This window comes from Triticum urartu, chromosome 6A (assembly GCF_056163025.1).
Source record: "Triticum urartu cultivar PI428250 chromosome 6A, HENAU_Tu73, whole genome shotgun sequence".
Classification (NCBI taxonomy): Eukaryota; Viridiplantae; Streptophyta; class Magnoliopsida; order Poales; family Poaceae; genus Triticum; species Triticum urartu.
The window spans coordinates 9,216,673-9,233,539 of record NC_141878.1 but is presented as its reverse complement, the minus strand read 5'-3'; the positions used below and the strand labels follow the sequence as shown (position 1 = coordinate 9,233,539).

At 42.3% G+C, this 16,867-nt stretch overlaps 1 pseudogene; it reads right to left on the bottom strand.

Moving 5' to 3' along the window:
• Positions 1-449: 449 nt before the first annotated feature.
• On the bottom strand, positions 450-16,476 carry LOC147963113 (disease resistance protein RGA5-like; annotated as a pseudogene).
• Between the last annotated feature and the right edge of the window lie 391 nt (positions 16,477-16,867).

Here is a 16,867-nt window from a genome sequence, read left to right as displayed (position 1 = left end):
ACATGATAGACATGTTAGGTAGCAGTCCACATCAAAAATTCTGTTTTTATCATTTACCTACTCGAGGACGAACCGGAATTAAGCTTGGGGATGCTGATACGTCTCCAACATGTCCATATATTTTGATTGTGCCATGCTATAATAGTATCAATTTTAGATGCTTTATATGCAAATATATATCATTTTATGGGACTAACCTATTAAACCAGTGCCAAGTGCCAGTTGCCATTTTTTTGCTTGTTTCTAGTTTTCCAGGAAATCGGTACAAAACGGAGTCGAAGCGCTATGAATTTTTTTTTCTGGACATAAGAGACCCTAGAAATTTCGGGAGGAGGTCATAAGGCAAAGGAGTAGGCGAAAATGCACTTGGGCGCGCCCTGAGGGTGTGCACGACCAAGTACCTTTTGGGGGCCTCGTTTCTCTGGCATACCTAATTCCACCTATATAAATCACCTTAAATAATTGATCCACGATGGCACCCTCGGTATAATTATGGTAAACATAATTAACGAATAGAGCTTTGTACTAGGTGCCAAGCCTTCCAAGCTACCACTGGGAACAGCCAAATACTCATGATAACCATCAGCCAAGATCATCAGACTATGGATCTTGTCCATGTTGCACAGAGATTCCACCTGAGCCTTGCTGACGCACTCCTCTATTTCTTCGAAATGGATCTTGAGCACCCTTAACCTTGTTAGCTTCCCCACCTCTGTCAAGAAGTTTGTGCAGTTCTCCACCGAATATAGCTCCAATTCTTCAAGGCATGTCATTTTCCCTATCTCGCCCTTTATCATTGTATGCCTACTGTCCCACAAGCACGTCAAATACATTAGCGTACCAACTGAGGCTGGCAACTCACTAATCAAACCTCCCCTTACATCCAATATCTCAACTGCACCATTGCCGCCTTCACTGGTCCTAGGTACCTCAACTGCACCAACTTCTTCAGATGCTCAAGAATTCTACCTTCTGCAAAAACACAATCCTCAATAACTAGCACACACAATACATTAAAGATCAATAGCACATGCATACTATTGGCACTGCACTTGACAACATTAAATGACCTAATGTGTTCCATTGAAATGCTAGTGTTGTAATATGCACTTATTCCATGAAGTGCTAATCTGTGGACCCTTTTGGTTTGTTTTCCTCGCACACATGTGCCATGCTGCTCCATATCATGTACTGTAACAAAATTTGTATCATCTAATATGTTGAGGATGAGATCAAGCTGTTGGGGAACGTAGTAATTTCAAAAAAATTCCTACGCACACACAAGATCATGGTGATGCATAGGAACGAGAGGGGAGAGCGTTGTCTACGTACCCTCGTAGACCGGCAACAGAAGCGTTGACACAACGTAGAGGAAGTAGTCGTACGTCTTCCCGATCTGACCGATCCAAGTACCGAACGTACGGCACCTCCGAGTTCTGCACACGTTCAACTCGGTGACGTCCCTCAGGCTCCGATCTAGCAAAACATTGAGGGAGAGTTTCGTCAGCACCATGGCGTGATGACGGTGATGATGTTCTACCGACGCAGGGCTTCGCCTAAGCACCGCAACGATATGACCGAGGTGGAATATGGTGGAAGGGGGCACCGCACACGGCTAAGGAACGATCACGAGGATCAACTTGTGTGTCATGGGGTGCCCCCTTGCCTCAGTATATAAAGGAGGGAGAGGGGGAGGTGCGGCCGGCCCTATGGGTGCGCCTGGAGGATTCCTACTCCAACCGGGAGTAGGACTCCCCCCTCTTGCCTTGTTGGAAAAGGAAGGAGGAAGGGAGAAAGAGGAAAGGGGGGCGTGATCACATCCGGCTCTCCGAACAACCTTCGGAACATCGAAACATAAAAACCCTAATAACGATCGTCACCGAACTTTAAGCGTGTGGACCCTACGGGTTCGAGAACTATGTGGACATGACCGAGACATGGCTCCGGTCAATAACCAATAGCGGAACCTGGATGCTCATATTGGCTCCTGCATATTCTACGAAGATCTTTATCGGTCAGAACGCATAACAACATACGTTGTTCCCTTTGGCATCGGTATGTTACTTGCCCGAGATTCGATCGTCGGTATCTCAATACCTAGTTCAATCTCGTTACCGGCAAGTCTCTTTACTCGTTCCGTAATACATCATCCCGCAACTAACTTATTAGTTGCAATGCTTGCAAGGCTTGAGTGATGTGCATTACCGAGAGGGCCTAGAGATATACCTCTCCGACAATCGGAGTGACAAATCCTAATCTCGAAATACGCCAACCCAACAAGTACCTTCGGAGACACCTGTAGAGAACCTTTATAATCACCCAGTTACGTTGTGACGTTTGGTAGCACACAAAGTGTTCCTCCGGTAAACGGGAGTTGCATAATCTCATAGTCATAGGAACATGTATAGGTTATGAAGAAAGCAATAGCAAAAAACTAAACGATCAAGTGCTAAGCTAACGGAATGGGTCAAGTCAATCACATCATTCTCCTAATGATGTGATCCCGTTAATCAAATGACAACTTATGTCTATGGTTAGGAAACATAACCATCTTTGATCAACGAGCTAGTCAAGTAGAGGCATACTAGTGACACTCTGTTTTGTCTATGTATTCACACATGTATTATGTTTCCGGTTAATACAATTCTAGCATGAATAATAAACATTTATCATGATATAAGGAAATAAATAATAACTTTATTATTGCCTCTAGGGCATATTTCCTTCAGTCTCCCAGTTGCACTAGATTCAATAATCTAGATTACACAGTAATGATTCTAACACCCATGGAGCCTTGGTGCTGATCATGTTTTGCTTGTGGAAGAGGCTTAGTCAGCGGGTCTGCAACATTCAGATCCGTATGTATCTTGCAAATTTCTATGTCTCCCACTTGGACTAAATCCCGAATGGAGTTGAAGCGTCTCTTGATGTGCTTGGTTCTCTTGTGAAATCTGGATTCCTTTGCCAAGGCAACTGCACCAGTATTGTCACAAAACATTTTCATTGGACCCAATGCATTAGGTATAACACCTAGATCGGATATGAACTCCTTCATCTAGACTCCTTCATTTGCTGCTTCCGAAGCAGCTATGTACTCCGCTTCACATGTAGATCCCGCCACGACGCTTTGTTTAGAACTGCACCAACTGACAGCTCCACCGTTCAGTAAAAACACGTATCCGGTTTGCGATTTAGAATCGTCCGGATCAGTGTCAAAGCTTGCATCAACGTAACCAGTTACGACGAGCTCTTTGTCACCTCCATATACGAGAAACATATCCTTAGTCCTTTTCAGGTATTTCAGGATGTTCTTGACCGCTGTCCAGTGATCCACTCCTGGATTACTTTGGTACCTCCCTGCTAGACTTATAGCAAGGCACACATCAGGTCTGGTACACAGCATTGCATACATGATAGAGCCTATGGCTGAAGCATAGGGAACATCTTTCATTTTCTCTCTATCTTCTGCGGTGGTCGGACATTGAGTCTTACTCAACTTCACACCTTGTAACACAGGCAATAACCCTTTCTTTGCTTGATCCATTTTGAACTTCTTCAAAACCTTGTCAAGGTATGTGCTTTGTGAAAGTCCAATTAAGCGTCTTGATCTATCTCTATAGATCTTAATGCCCAATATGTAAGCAGCTTCACCGAGGTCTTTCATTGAAAAACTCTTATTGAAGTATCCCTTTATGCTATCCAGAAATTCTATATCATTTCCAATCAATAATATGTCATCCACATATAATATCATAAATGCTACAGAGCTCCCACTCACTTTCTTGTAAATACAGGCTTCTCCAAAAGTCTGTACAAAACCAAATGCTTTGCTCACACTATCAAAGCGTTTATTCCAACTCCGAGAGGCTTGCACCAGTCCATAAATGGATCGCTGGAGCTTGCACACTTTGCTAGCTCCCTTTGGATCGACAAAACCTTCTGGTTGCATCATATACAACTCTTCTTCCAGAAATCCATTCAGGAATGCAGTTTTGACATCCATTTGCCAAATTTCATAATCATAAAATGCGGCAATTGCTAACATGATTCAGACAGACTTAAGCATCGCTACGGGTGAGAAGGTCTCATCGTAGTCAATCCCTTGAACTTGTTGAAAACCTTTTGCAACAAGTCGAGCTTTCTAGAAAGTAACATTACCGTCAGCGTCAGTCTTCTTCTTGAAGATCCATTTATTTTCAATTGCTTGCCGATCAACGGGCAAGTCAACCAAAGTCCACACTTTGTTCACATACATGGATCCCATCTCAGATTTCATGGCTTCTAGCCATTTTGCGGAATCTGGGCTCACCATCGCTTCTTCATAGTTCGTAGGTTCATCTTGATCTAGTAGCATGTCTTCCAGAACAGGATTACCGTACCACTCTGGTGCGGATCTTACTCTGGTTGATCTACGAGGTTCGGTAGTAGCTTGATCTGAAGTTTCATGATCATTATCATTAGCTTCATCACTAATTGGTGTAGGTGTCACAGAAACCGGTTTCTGTGATGTACTACTTTCCAATAAGGGAGCAGGTACAGTTACCTCATCAAGTTCTACTTTTCTCCCACTCACTTCTTTCGAGAGAAACTCCTTCTCTAGAAAAAACTCTGAATTTAGCAACAAAAGTCTTGCCTTCGGATCTGTGATAGAAGGTGTACCCAACAGTCTCCTTTGGGTATCCTATGAAGACACATTTCTCCGATTTGGGTTCGAGCTTATCAGGTTGAATCTTTTTCACATAAGCATCGCAGCCCCAAACTTTCAGAAACGACAACTTTGGTTTCTTGCCAAACCATAGTTCATAAGGCATCGTCTCAACGGATTTCGATGGTGTCCTATTTAACGTGAATGCAGCCGTCTCTAAAGCATAACCCCAAAACGATAACGGTAAATCAGTAAGAGACATCATAGAGCGCACCATATCTAATAAAGTACGATTATGATGTTCGGACACACCATTATGCTGTGGTGTTCCGAGTGGCGTGAGTCGTGAAACTATTCCGCATTGTTTCAAATGTAGACCAAACTCGTAACTCAAATATCCTCCTCCACGATCAGATCGTAGAAACTGTATTTTCTTGTTACGATGATTTTCAACTTCACTCTAAAATTCTTTGAACTTTTCAAATGTTTCAGACTTATGTTTCATTAAGTAGATATACCCATATCTGCTTAAATCATCTATGAAGGTGAGAAAATAACGATATCCGCCACGAGCCTCAACATTCATTGGACCACATACATCTGTATGTATGATTTCCAACAAATCCGGTGCTCTCTCCATAGTACCGGAGAACGGCGTTTTAGTCATCTTACCTATGAGCACTACTAGGGAAAAGCCTATACACAGAATCTTACCAGCAGCGCGCTTTAAAATCAGGCGCTGCTGCTAAGTAGCAGTAGCGCAGGTTTTTAACCCTCGCTACTACTAAGTTGATAGCAGTAGCGCTGGTTTTTAACCCTCGCTACTACTAAGCGGTCTCTATCGTGCCCCCCGGGACATGCCATAGTAGTAGCGCGGGTTTTTAACCCTCGCTACTACTAAGTTGATAGCAGTAGCGCTGGTTTTTACCCCTCGCTACTACTAAGCGGTCTCTACCGTGCCCCTGGGCCATGCCATAGTAGTAGCGAGGGTTATAAACCCGCGCTACTACTAAGTTTTTACCCCTCGCTACTACTAAGAGGTCTCAACCGTGCCCCTCCGGGACATGCCATAGTAGTAGCGAGGGGTAAAATCCCTCGCTACTACTAAAGGTCCCATTTTGAAACTGTACCCCCCCCCCCCGTGGATCGCCTTTTCGGTTTTGTAAAAAGCAAAAGAAAATGATAAAAACTTCAAAAATTAAAATCCTTCGAGATGTAGTTATGTTACTACATCTACTAGTTAGGAAAATTTAAGAACTTAAATTTGGACATGTTTTGCAAAAAGTGTAGGGAAAATGTAAAACGGCTATAACTTTTGCATACGATGTTAGAAAAAAACGTATAATATATCAAAATGTTTCAAAATTTAAAATCCTTTGATATGTAGTTATGTTACTACGTCTACTAGTTAGGAAAATTTAAAAACTTAAATTTGGACATGTTTTGCAAAAAGTGTAGGGAAAATGTAAAACGGCTATAACTTTTGCATACGATGTCAGAAAAAAACGTATAATATATCAAAATGTTCAGCACAAAAATCCGCATACGATGGAGACCACCTATGGCCTGTTTGCAAATTTTTAGAATCCTCAAATTCTAAAAGGAAAAAAAGTTATGCTCAAATTTCAGTTTTTTTTAATTTTGGTCAAATCTGGTCAAACTGTGGTCAAACTACTTATTCAAGATGTATTAGTGTTACTAAATAATTATTCAAGAATATTAGTCTAACTAAATAATTATTTCAGTTTTTTGGAATTTTGGTCAAATCTGGTCAAAATGTGGTCAAACTCCTTATTCAAGAAATATTAGTGTTACTAAATAATTATTGTTTTTTAGAACAATAGTTTTAAACTCAAACAGCGAAATGTGTGACTTCATGCTCAAGCTAAACTCCCGAGGGTTAATAGGATTGACATCTTACTATTGTCAGGAAAAACAACAAGTGCAGACTTGGAATCGAGGGAGAATAGAACCCGGAAGTTAAGCGTGCTCAGGCTGGAGTAGTGAGAGGATGGGTGACCGTCCGGGAAGTTAGATGATTTGGAATGATGAGGGGTGATTAGAGATTAAATTGAGCAGCGATGAGGGTGATTAGAGATTAGAGGTTCAAATAATTCAGAAATTTGAAAATTCGGGCAAAAAATTCGAAAAAAAATTCCGCGGGTTAGTAGTAGCGCGGGTTTTTACCCACGCTACTACTAACGGACGTAGTAGTAGCGCGGGTGGCACCCGCGCTGCTGCTATACGTTAGCTATAGCGCCTTATTAGTAGCGCCGGCCCCCGCGCTGCTAATAGGCCCAAAACCCGCGCTGCTGCTAGGCTTTTCCCTAGTAGTGGAGGGCACGGTTCGCAAGTATCAAGTGATTCATAATCAAGTGGTTCCAAAAGTCCATCAGTATGGAGTTTCTTCATGCGCTTTACACCGATATGACCTAAATGGCAGTGCCACAAATAAGTTGCACTATCATTATCAACTCTGCATCTTTTGATTTCAACATTATGAATATGTGTATCACTACTATCGAGATTCATCAAAAATAGACCACTCTTTAAGGGTGCATGACCATAAAAGATATTACTCATATAAATAGAACAACCATTATTTTCTGATTTAAATGAATAACCGTCTCGCATCAAACAAGATCCAGATGTAATGTTCATGCTCAACGCTGGCACCAAATAACAATTATTTAGGTCTAATACTAATCCCGAAGGTAGATGTAGAGGTAGCGTGCCGACCGCGATCACATCGACTTTGGAACCATTTCCCACGCGCATCGTCACCTCGTCCTTAGCCAATCTTCGCTTAATCCGTAGCCCCTGTTTCGAGTTGTAAATGTTAGCAACAGAACCAATATCAAATACCCAGGTGCTACTTCGAGCATTAGTAAGGTACGCATCAATAACATGTATATCACATATACATTTGTTCACTTTGCCATCCTTCTTATCCGCCAAATACTTGGGGAAGTTCCGCTTCCAGTGACCAGTCTGCTTGCAGTAGAAGCACTTAGTCTCAGGCTTAGGTCCAGACTTGGGTTTCTTCTCCTGAGCAGCAACTTGTTTGCTGTTCTTCTTGAAGTTCCATTTCTTCTTCCCTTTGCCTTTTTTCTTGAGACTGGTGGTCTTATTGACCATCAACACTTGATGCTCCTTCTTGATTTCTACCTTCGCGGCTTTTAGCATCGCAAAGAGCTCAGGAATAGTTTTATTCATCCCTTACATATTATAGTTCATCACGAGGCTTTTGTAGCTTGGTGGCAGTGATTGAAGAACTCTGTCAATGACACTATCAACAGGAAGATTAACCCCCAGTTGAGTCAAGTGATTATGATACCCAGACATTTGAGTATATGTTCACTGACAGAACTATTCTCCTCCATCTTGCAGCTATAGAACTTATTGGAGACTTCATATCTCTCAATCCGGGCATTTGCTTGAAATATTAACTTCAACTCCTGGAACATCTCATATGCTCCATGGCGTTCAAAACGTCGTTGAAGACTCGGTTCTAAGCCGTAAAGCATGGCACACTGAACTATCGAGTAGTCATCAGCTTTGCTCTGCCAGACATTCATAACATCTGGTGTTGCTCCTGCAGGAGGCTTGGCACTTAGCGGTGTTTCTAGAACGTAATTCTTCTGTGCAGCAATGAGGATAATCCTCAAGTTACGAACCCAGTCCGTATAATTGTTACCATCATCTTTCAACTTTGGTTTCTCAAGGAACACATTAAAATTCAACGGAACAACAGCATGAGCCATCTATCTACAATCAAACATAGACAAGCAAGATACTATCAGCTACTAAATTCACGATAAATTTAAGTTCAGTTAATCATATTACTTACGAACTCCCACTTAGAAAGATATCCCTCTAATCCTCTAAGTGATCATGTGATCCAAATCAACTAAACCATGTCCGATCATCACGTGAGATGGAGTAGTATCAATGGTGAACATCAATATGTTGATCATATCTACTATATGATTCACGCTCGACCTTTCGGTCTCCGTGTTCCGAGGCCATATCTGTTATATGCTAGGCTCGTCAAGTTAAACCTGAGTATTCTGCGTGTGTAACTGTTTTGCACCCGTTGTATTTGAACGTAGAGCCTATCACACCGGATCATCACGTGGTGTCTCAGCACGAAGAACTTTCGCAACGGTGCATACTCAGGGAGAACACTTATACCTTATAATTTAGTAAGGGATCATCTTATAATGCTACCATCAATCAAAGCAAGATAAGATGCATAAAAGATAAACATGACATGCAATCAATATAAGTGATATGATATGGCCATCATCATCTTGTGCTTGTGATCTCCATCTCCGAAGCACCTTCATGATCACCATCGTCACCGGCGCGACACCTTGATCACCATCGTAGCATCGTTGTCGTCTCGCCAATCTTATGCTTCCACGACTATCGCTACCGCTTAGTGATAAAGTAAAGCATTACAGCGCAATTGCATTGCATACAATAAAGCGACAACCATATGGCTCCTGCCAGTTGCCGATAACACGGTTACAAAACATGATCATCTCATACAATAAAATTTAGCATCATGTCTTGACCATATCACATCACAACATGCCCTACAAAAACAAGTTAGACGTCCTCTACTTTGTAGTTGCAAGTTTTACGTGGCTGCTACGGGCTTAGCAAGAACCGTTCTTACCTACGCATCAAAACCACAACGATAGTTTGTCAAGTTGGTGTTGTTTTAACCTTCGCAAGGACCGGGCGTAGCCACACTTGGTTCAACTAAAGTTGGAGAAACTGACACCCGCCAGCCACCTGTGTGCAAAGCACGTAGGTAGAACCAGTCTCGCGTAAGCGTACGCGTAATGTTGGTCCGGGCCGCTTCATCCAACAATACCGCCGAACCAAAGTATGACATGCTGGTAAGCATTATGACTTATATCTCCCACAACTCACTTGTGTTCTACTTGTGCACAACATCAACGCATAAAACCTAGGCTCTGATACCACTGTTGGGGAACATAGTAATTTCAAAAAAATTCCTACGCACACACAAGATCATGGTGATGCATAGCAACGAGAGGGGAGAGTGTTGTCTACGTACCCTCGTAGACCGGCAACGAAAGCGTTGACACAACGTAAAGTAGTCGTACATCTTCCCGATCCGACCGATCCAAGTATCGAACGTATGGCACCTCCGAGTTCTGCACACGTTCAACTCGGTGACGTCCCTCGGGCTCCGATCCAGCAAAACGTTGAGGGAGAGTTTCGTCAGCACGGCGGTGTGATGACGGTGATGATGTTCTACCGACGCAGGGCTTCGCCTAAGCACCGCTATGATATGACCGAGGTGGAATATGGTGGAAGGGGGCACCGCACACGGCTAAGGAACGATCAAAAGGATCAACTTGTGTGTCATGGGGTGCCCCCTTGCCTCAGTATATAAAGGAGGGAGAGGGGGAGGTGCGGCCGGCCCTATGGGTGCGCCTAGAGGAGTCCTACTCCAACCGGGAGTAGGACTCCCCCCTCTTGCGTTGTTGGAAAAGGAAGGAGGAAGGGAGAAAGAGGAAAGGGGGGCGCCGCCCCCCCCTTCCTTGTCCTATTCGGACTAGGGGGGAGGGGGCGCGCGGCCTGCCCTGGCCGGCCCTCCTATTCTCCCTTATGGCCCATCACTACTAGGGAAAACCTGATACACAGAATCTTAGCAGCAGCGCGGTCTAAAAATAGACGCTACTGCTAATTAGCAGCAACGAGCTTTAGAAAAGAGCGCTGCTAATGACTGAGTAGCAGTAGCACTCTAGGTGAAAAGAGCGCTACTACTATAATTGCCACGGTGTTGCCTCCAGGAAAGATATAGTAGTAGCGCCCTTCCCCATGGACGCGCTACTGCTAAAGAACTTAGTAGCAGCGGTTTTGCTCAAAACTCGCTGCTGCTAAGTATGACCGCAACTAATTAAGTTTAGTCCCATACTGCTGAGCAAACAAGGTGTTTACCACCTTAAATATGTTGCTTCTCAACCTATCTCGAGCACTTGGTCTTCATTGAACTATATGTGTATGATTTGTGCTTGCAATATGAATCCTCGCCTGTACCTATACAGGTACAATGAGGATTCATGTTGACTGTTTAGATTATACACAAAAAGATCAATGATGACCAATGTATATTTTTGATGTTTTTACTAAACAAAAGAAATAACTGCTTCCATTAGCAGTAGCGGTTTTCCCCAAAACGCGCTGTAGATAAGTTAGCTATAGAGCGTCTTCTGTACGTGCGCTACTGCTAGTTCGAGTTAACCACCCCCCGCATCAAAATTTCGCTAAGTCCTCCTTTCCTCCCCACTGGCATGTTCCCCTACTCCCTGTCGCCGCCGCCCGAGTCCGAGCGCGCATGCGCCCTCACCGCCGCCGCCGCCGCCCGCCCTCAACCTCACCGCCGCCGCTCTCGACCACACTGTCGCCGCCCTCGACCTCACCGCCGCCGCCCTCGACCGAGCCCACCGAGCCCGCCGCCCAGGACCGCCGCCCTCCCGATCCCGAGCCCGCGCTCGCCGCCCCTCCGTCGCCGAGCACCTCCCCGCCACCGTCTCTCCCTCTGTAAGCCCCCCACCCCTCCCCAACCCCCTCTCTCTTTGCTTAGTTAGTAGATGATTTTAGTAGTAGTAGTTGTTAATTTAGGGTTCATAGATAATGATTTTTAGAAGTAGTGGATATTAATTACTAGTAGTGATGGTAAACTAGTTGTATAATTAGCAGTAGTACATGTTAATTAGTAGTAGATATAGTAGTTAGATGTTAATTAGTAGTAGTAGATGTGCTAGTTTCTTTCTATTTATAATAAGTTTATATTTAGTAAGAACTAGTTGAATTAATAGAACTAGTTTAGTTTTAGTTGAACTAGTTAAGTTTTAGTTGAACTAGTATAGTAAGTAAATTAATAACTAGTTGAACTACTTCATTTTTAGAAAGAACTAGTTTTTTTTCTTTTTATACTAAGTTTATATTTAGTAAGAACTAGTTGAATTAATAGAACTAGTTGAACATGCCATATTTGGTGTTATTTTTTAGTTTAAGCAATTATTTCATGTTTTGGTTACACCTCCAAGTGGCCTATGTTTTGCCGGAGTGTTGATTAATTTCCGTTCCGGCAAATTTCAGGCGCTCGATATGTCCTTTTTTAGCAAAGGTCATGCCGGATTTTTCCGTGAATTCTGGCATGACTTGTGCTAGAATATGTACAAGTTTAATCTTTGAATTATGAACGTAGGAAATGTCGTACTCGGACGACGATAGTCTCCCGAGGGAGTGCAGTTGGTGCCACGATGATCGAGGTATGTGCGATAGGTTCGTTCAGCTGGATGAAGATCGACGCTTCAGCATTAAGCTCGAGGAGACCTTCGATGTTGAAACAGTACGTAATAACGACAAGTGTTTTTTTCGTAGTTAAGAATGACTTCAACTATTTCAACATCTAACTTTCATCTTTTACAATTCGACTAGCTTATCCCATGCCATGCAAGACGCTATGTCTTGGAGAGGATGGGTTTTGAAGACCATGAAAATTTTCAAACAAAGAAAATACACCTAAGGACCCATCATGATATCGATTTTGAAGTAAATCTGTACAATTCTCAGAGTGTAACCCATTTTGGTTGCCAAAATTGGGAAGCACTTTGCAAAATGTATGGTTTTTATGAGGGTATGATTGTCATCATGGATCTTGGTGATCCTGACATCGAGCCTCATGGACATTTGGGTCCTTGTTGATACGCTTCCGATTTTACCGCAATGTGAGTTTCTCAAACATAGTTATTAACTAATTTATATTGTTTATTTCAAAATAGTTGACAGCTTATTTCCATTGACAGCTTATTTTGAATATTCAAAGAATGTGCAGAAGATGGTAGACAAAACCCACTACACTGATGGCTCCGAATTAACTTATAAGGAGAAAAATCATCTGATTGCTTATTGTACTTTTTTGAGAATTACAATACCTATTATCGAACTCCTCCAAATTATGGTGAATACATGCCACTAGTGCACGTGTTGAACCACGATAACTTCGATGGAGATACCCTGGTAAGATATTTTACTATTACGACATCCGTGCATCTTTTGCATACTTCTAAAACTAGTACATCATTGCTCACTACGAAGTTATTACTATGTTTTTCAACACAAAATCCCGATGGATTGTGTGACTCATCTGATGTATTACAATGGTTGCCTTGAAGTTCTGAACCTACAGCCAGGTCATCCTACGGATCTCACCTGTGCATATCGAATTTCTGAAACCGGTGAACACATGCTAATCAAAGAGTGGAAAAATGTTTGGACATTCGTAAGGAGGTTCTTGGAAACAACATTAAGCGAAAGGCAAGAATTGGAGACAGGATAATCTGCATTCTCCATAATGGAGAGCGAGGGGCTATCTTGTTTTTTGCTATTTTACCTTAGAGAATATAGTAGGTCCTAAGAGAATGTAGTAGGTCCTATGAGGTACAATATGTTTATTATGTGATACAATGTGTTAGAGTTGAAGATGTGAGGAGTACTTGTGATTACGACTAGTGACCAATGATATGATGATGATGATAAGTTGTTAATGATATGATGATGATGATGATATTTATTATATCATTGGGTGAAAGAACCGCGGATTAGTTTCAAGTGGATGTCCGTCCACTTGAAACTAGTCCACACGGTTCTTTCACCCCGTGATGTAATAACTCATTATGATGTAAAAACAATTTGTAAATTCCTGTTGTATAAAAATTTGTGTAAAGGTGTACGAATACAACATGAAATAAAAAAGAAATAAAATACGAAATAATAGTAGCAGCGCGGGCAGAGAGAAGCGCTACTACTAATTACCAGCAGCGCTCCTCCTGGAACTCGCTGCTACTAAGTCGATTTAGCCGTAGCGTGGGTGGAGGCACGCTACTGCTATTCGTTAGCTGTAGCGCCTTATCAGTAGCGCACCACCCCATGCTACTGATAGGTCTAAAACTCGCGCTGCTGCTAGCCTTTTCCCTAGTAGTGCATGTAGGCCCAATAACCCCCCCCCCCCCCCCCGGTACTCCGGTAAAATCCCGATTTCACCCGGAACGTTTCCGATATCCAAATATAAGCTTCCAATATATCAATATTTATGTCTCGACCATTTCGAGACTCCTCGTCATGTCTGTGATCACATCCGGGACTCCGAACAACCTTTGGCACATATTATTGCCTCTAGGGCATATTTCCTTCACAAGCACCATGTCATGGACACGACAACCATCTCGGCCATCCACACCATCAACACGATCTATATCACACTCTTGTTTACAATCTTATTGAAATAGATATCGCCCAGTTCAAATGACCATAACCCTTCTCTATATGGTATAAATCCTTCGGCGACCCGCCTCCATATGAGTTCTATTTTATCAATAAAGTAATCGTCAGGAAACACACTAAGCTACAATAAACAGGTCTTTAGATTGGAACATAGATCATAATAGCTAAAAGATAATATACTTCTTGTGTTATGAACACTGTCATTGTCTTCATGCCCAAAACCAATGGCGTCATATACCTTAGACCAGTCCTCGCCATGTTTACCAACAAGCAAGCTAGCCACCGTAGTGATAGCTAATGGCACAACATCACATTTCCTTAACAACTTTGTAGTCACTTCAGCGGGTCCTTCACTACCACATGTTCTTGTATAGAACAACATTTTGGAGTAATCGTCATAAAGTGGTTTCATGTGGTAAATACCACCAGCTTTTGTTGCAACATCAACAATACGGGTAGTTATGATTAGTCTACTTTCTAGATGACTATCCATGAAAGCACACTTAATCATATCCCATGTTTGTGTATCCCGTATGTCATCGATAACAATAAAGTACCTATTTACACAAGAAGGAAAATTCTTTAATTGGCAAAAACTATCTAATATACTACACACCAGAAAAAGAAGCACCACAATGCACCAGAAAAAAATGTTTACGCTAAAAGAATAGATAAGATAAAATATATCTCAAAAAAACATTGTTGTGATGTAGTTGGTCTTCATTTACCATTTTTCAACATGGTTATATTCTACTCCCTCCATTACATAATTCCTGCCATGGTTTTAGTTCTCCCTCTGTTCCATAATTCTCAAGAAGTATTATGGAACGGAGGCAGTACATAAATGGACAGGTATTCATTAGTAGCAGAACTAGAGATAATTCACTACCTAAGTACATGCATGTAGCCAATTACATAGTGTGATTTTTGGTAAAAATCCAAAACTTAGCAAAATAAAAGAGGTGACACATATATTCTAATGGCTACATCAATTCGTTTTTCAAAGGTGTGTATTGATAGCTTGGCATATGAAGAAAAATTGCCGGGTTTATGGAGCCAATACCAAAAGAAATGATTTATTATTCTATTCAAACACAGCTTCCCAATACACATGATTAACTTAGAGGGGACGTCTGCACGAGTTGACGATCAAGGATAAATCACTGGTGTGATCTAGGTGTATTTCTTTTGTTTTTGCTTTTTGTTTGACAAAGTGCGCTCGCCAAATGTAAATCAAAATTGTTGTGTCAAATACGATGTGAGAACTAATGGCAAACGTTGTGTATAGATCTGAGATTAGAAGTTGAAAATTTTCATTAAGAGGACATATATTTCCTTTTTTTACTGTAGGGGGGCATACGTGACATAAAGAAGTTATTCATAGCATATGGGGAGTCTAGTGCATACCTCTTGCCTGCAAGGAATTTTCATTGTTGATGCATCTCTGTACAACTCCATGTCAAGTTCAAGGAGGATGTCCCTCAGAACTTTATTTGTGTCTGGCTTCTGACTCACTGGAACAAAAGCGTGACACGGGTAAGTTTGGTTGAGATTATCATACAATGATTTTGCAAGGGTTGTCTTGCCCAATCCTCCAATTCCAACATGGAGACAATCATGAGATTTTTTCCAGGAATGTCGACCCCCGGCCCTCTGACAAGACCTTCACTAGCTCACCAATTGCCTCATCAATACTGACAAGATCAGATGCTTTATTGTATAGAGCCAAGATGCAAGGGTCGTGTGTAGATGTAGCAGGAATTGCAACAATATCGTCGATCTTGTACTTGTCATGCCGTTCCTTGATCTTCCTAACTTGGCTCTCAATGTTTTTGATGTCATTGGCTATTTCATGATCTTCCTAACATGCTCCTGTTTTTTCTTCAAATGTTTCTGTTTTCATTTACTGCTGATGGGGACGGGTTCCCCGTGGGTTTTGAAAACCCGGCGGGTTTAGGGGACAGGCAAAAATTTAACCCCGCGCACATTGATGGGGACGGGGATGGGTTTGCGATTTTCTCGTGGGGATGGGTTTGGGCAAGCAAAACCCGGTGGGTTTCATCCCCGTTGCCATATTGAGGTGTGCCTTGAACTTGTTGAACTCGTTGCGGGCCTTCTTCAATAAGTGCTTGATTTTGGGCTTGGTTGGCTCAATACCATGGACGCGTGTGGCAAAGTAGTCAAGGTTGTCCTCGATGGCATAGGACAACTCCCTGACCTCATTTGCCCAAATGTTGACTTGTGTGTCAAGTTCATCCAAATGTATGCTGGATACCTTGATAAGGGCAGCTTCCATGCTCTCGAGCTCAGCCTTGAGTTCTCTGATGCCATTCTTCACACTATCCTTGAGCTTGTACTCATCCATGAGCATCTCGCACTCCTGGGGAGGGGGGTGCCCATGGCCCCCGTGGCAAACTCCATGCTCGACTCTCACTTTCTTCTCTATCTTTTGCTAATAGCTAAAGCTTCTTTCTCCTTTAATTTTTTTTCCTTGCTTTATCGAGAAGCTCTCTTTTGCTTGGCATGGGTATGCTGCTGTAGCATGTACCTATATATAGACCATAGTAGCTGGCTAGGCAGGTTGATATTAGTGATGTCATACCCGCACAAAGAAATTATTAGTGATGTCGAAGATGAGTGTCACCCACCAGCATTTGGATGGTGCGGGGCTAGTACCGAGCGGCAAGGACACGCTACTGCATGAAGTAAATTAAACGACGATTTGAAGAGACCCCGTCGTCTTTCGAACTTTAAAATTGGTGTCACCAAACGCAAGTTGTAGCATTAAGTACTCCAACGTCCAAAGCACGCTTATTTTTTTTCTCTAGCCTGTTACCACCTACAAACAAGATTACTATTTGTTTAGTTAATTATTAGACACTAGGTGTA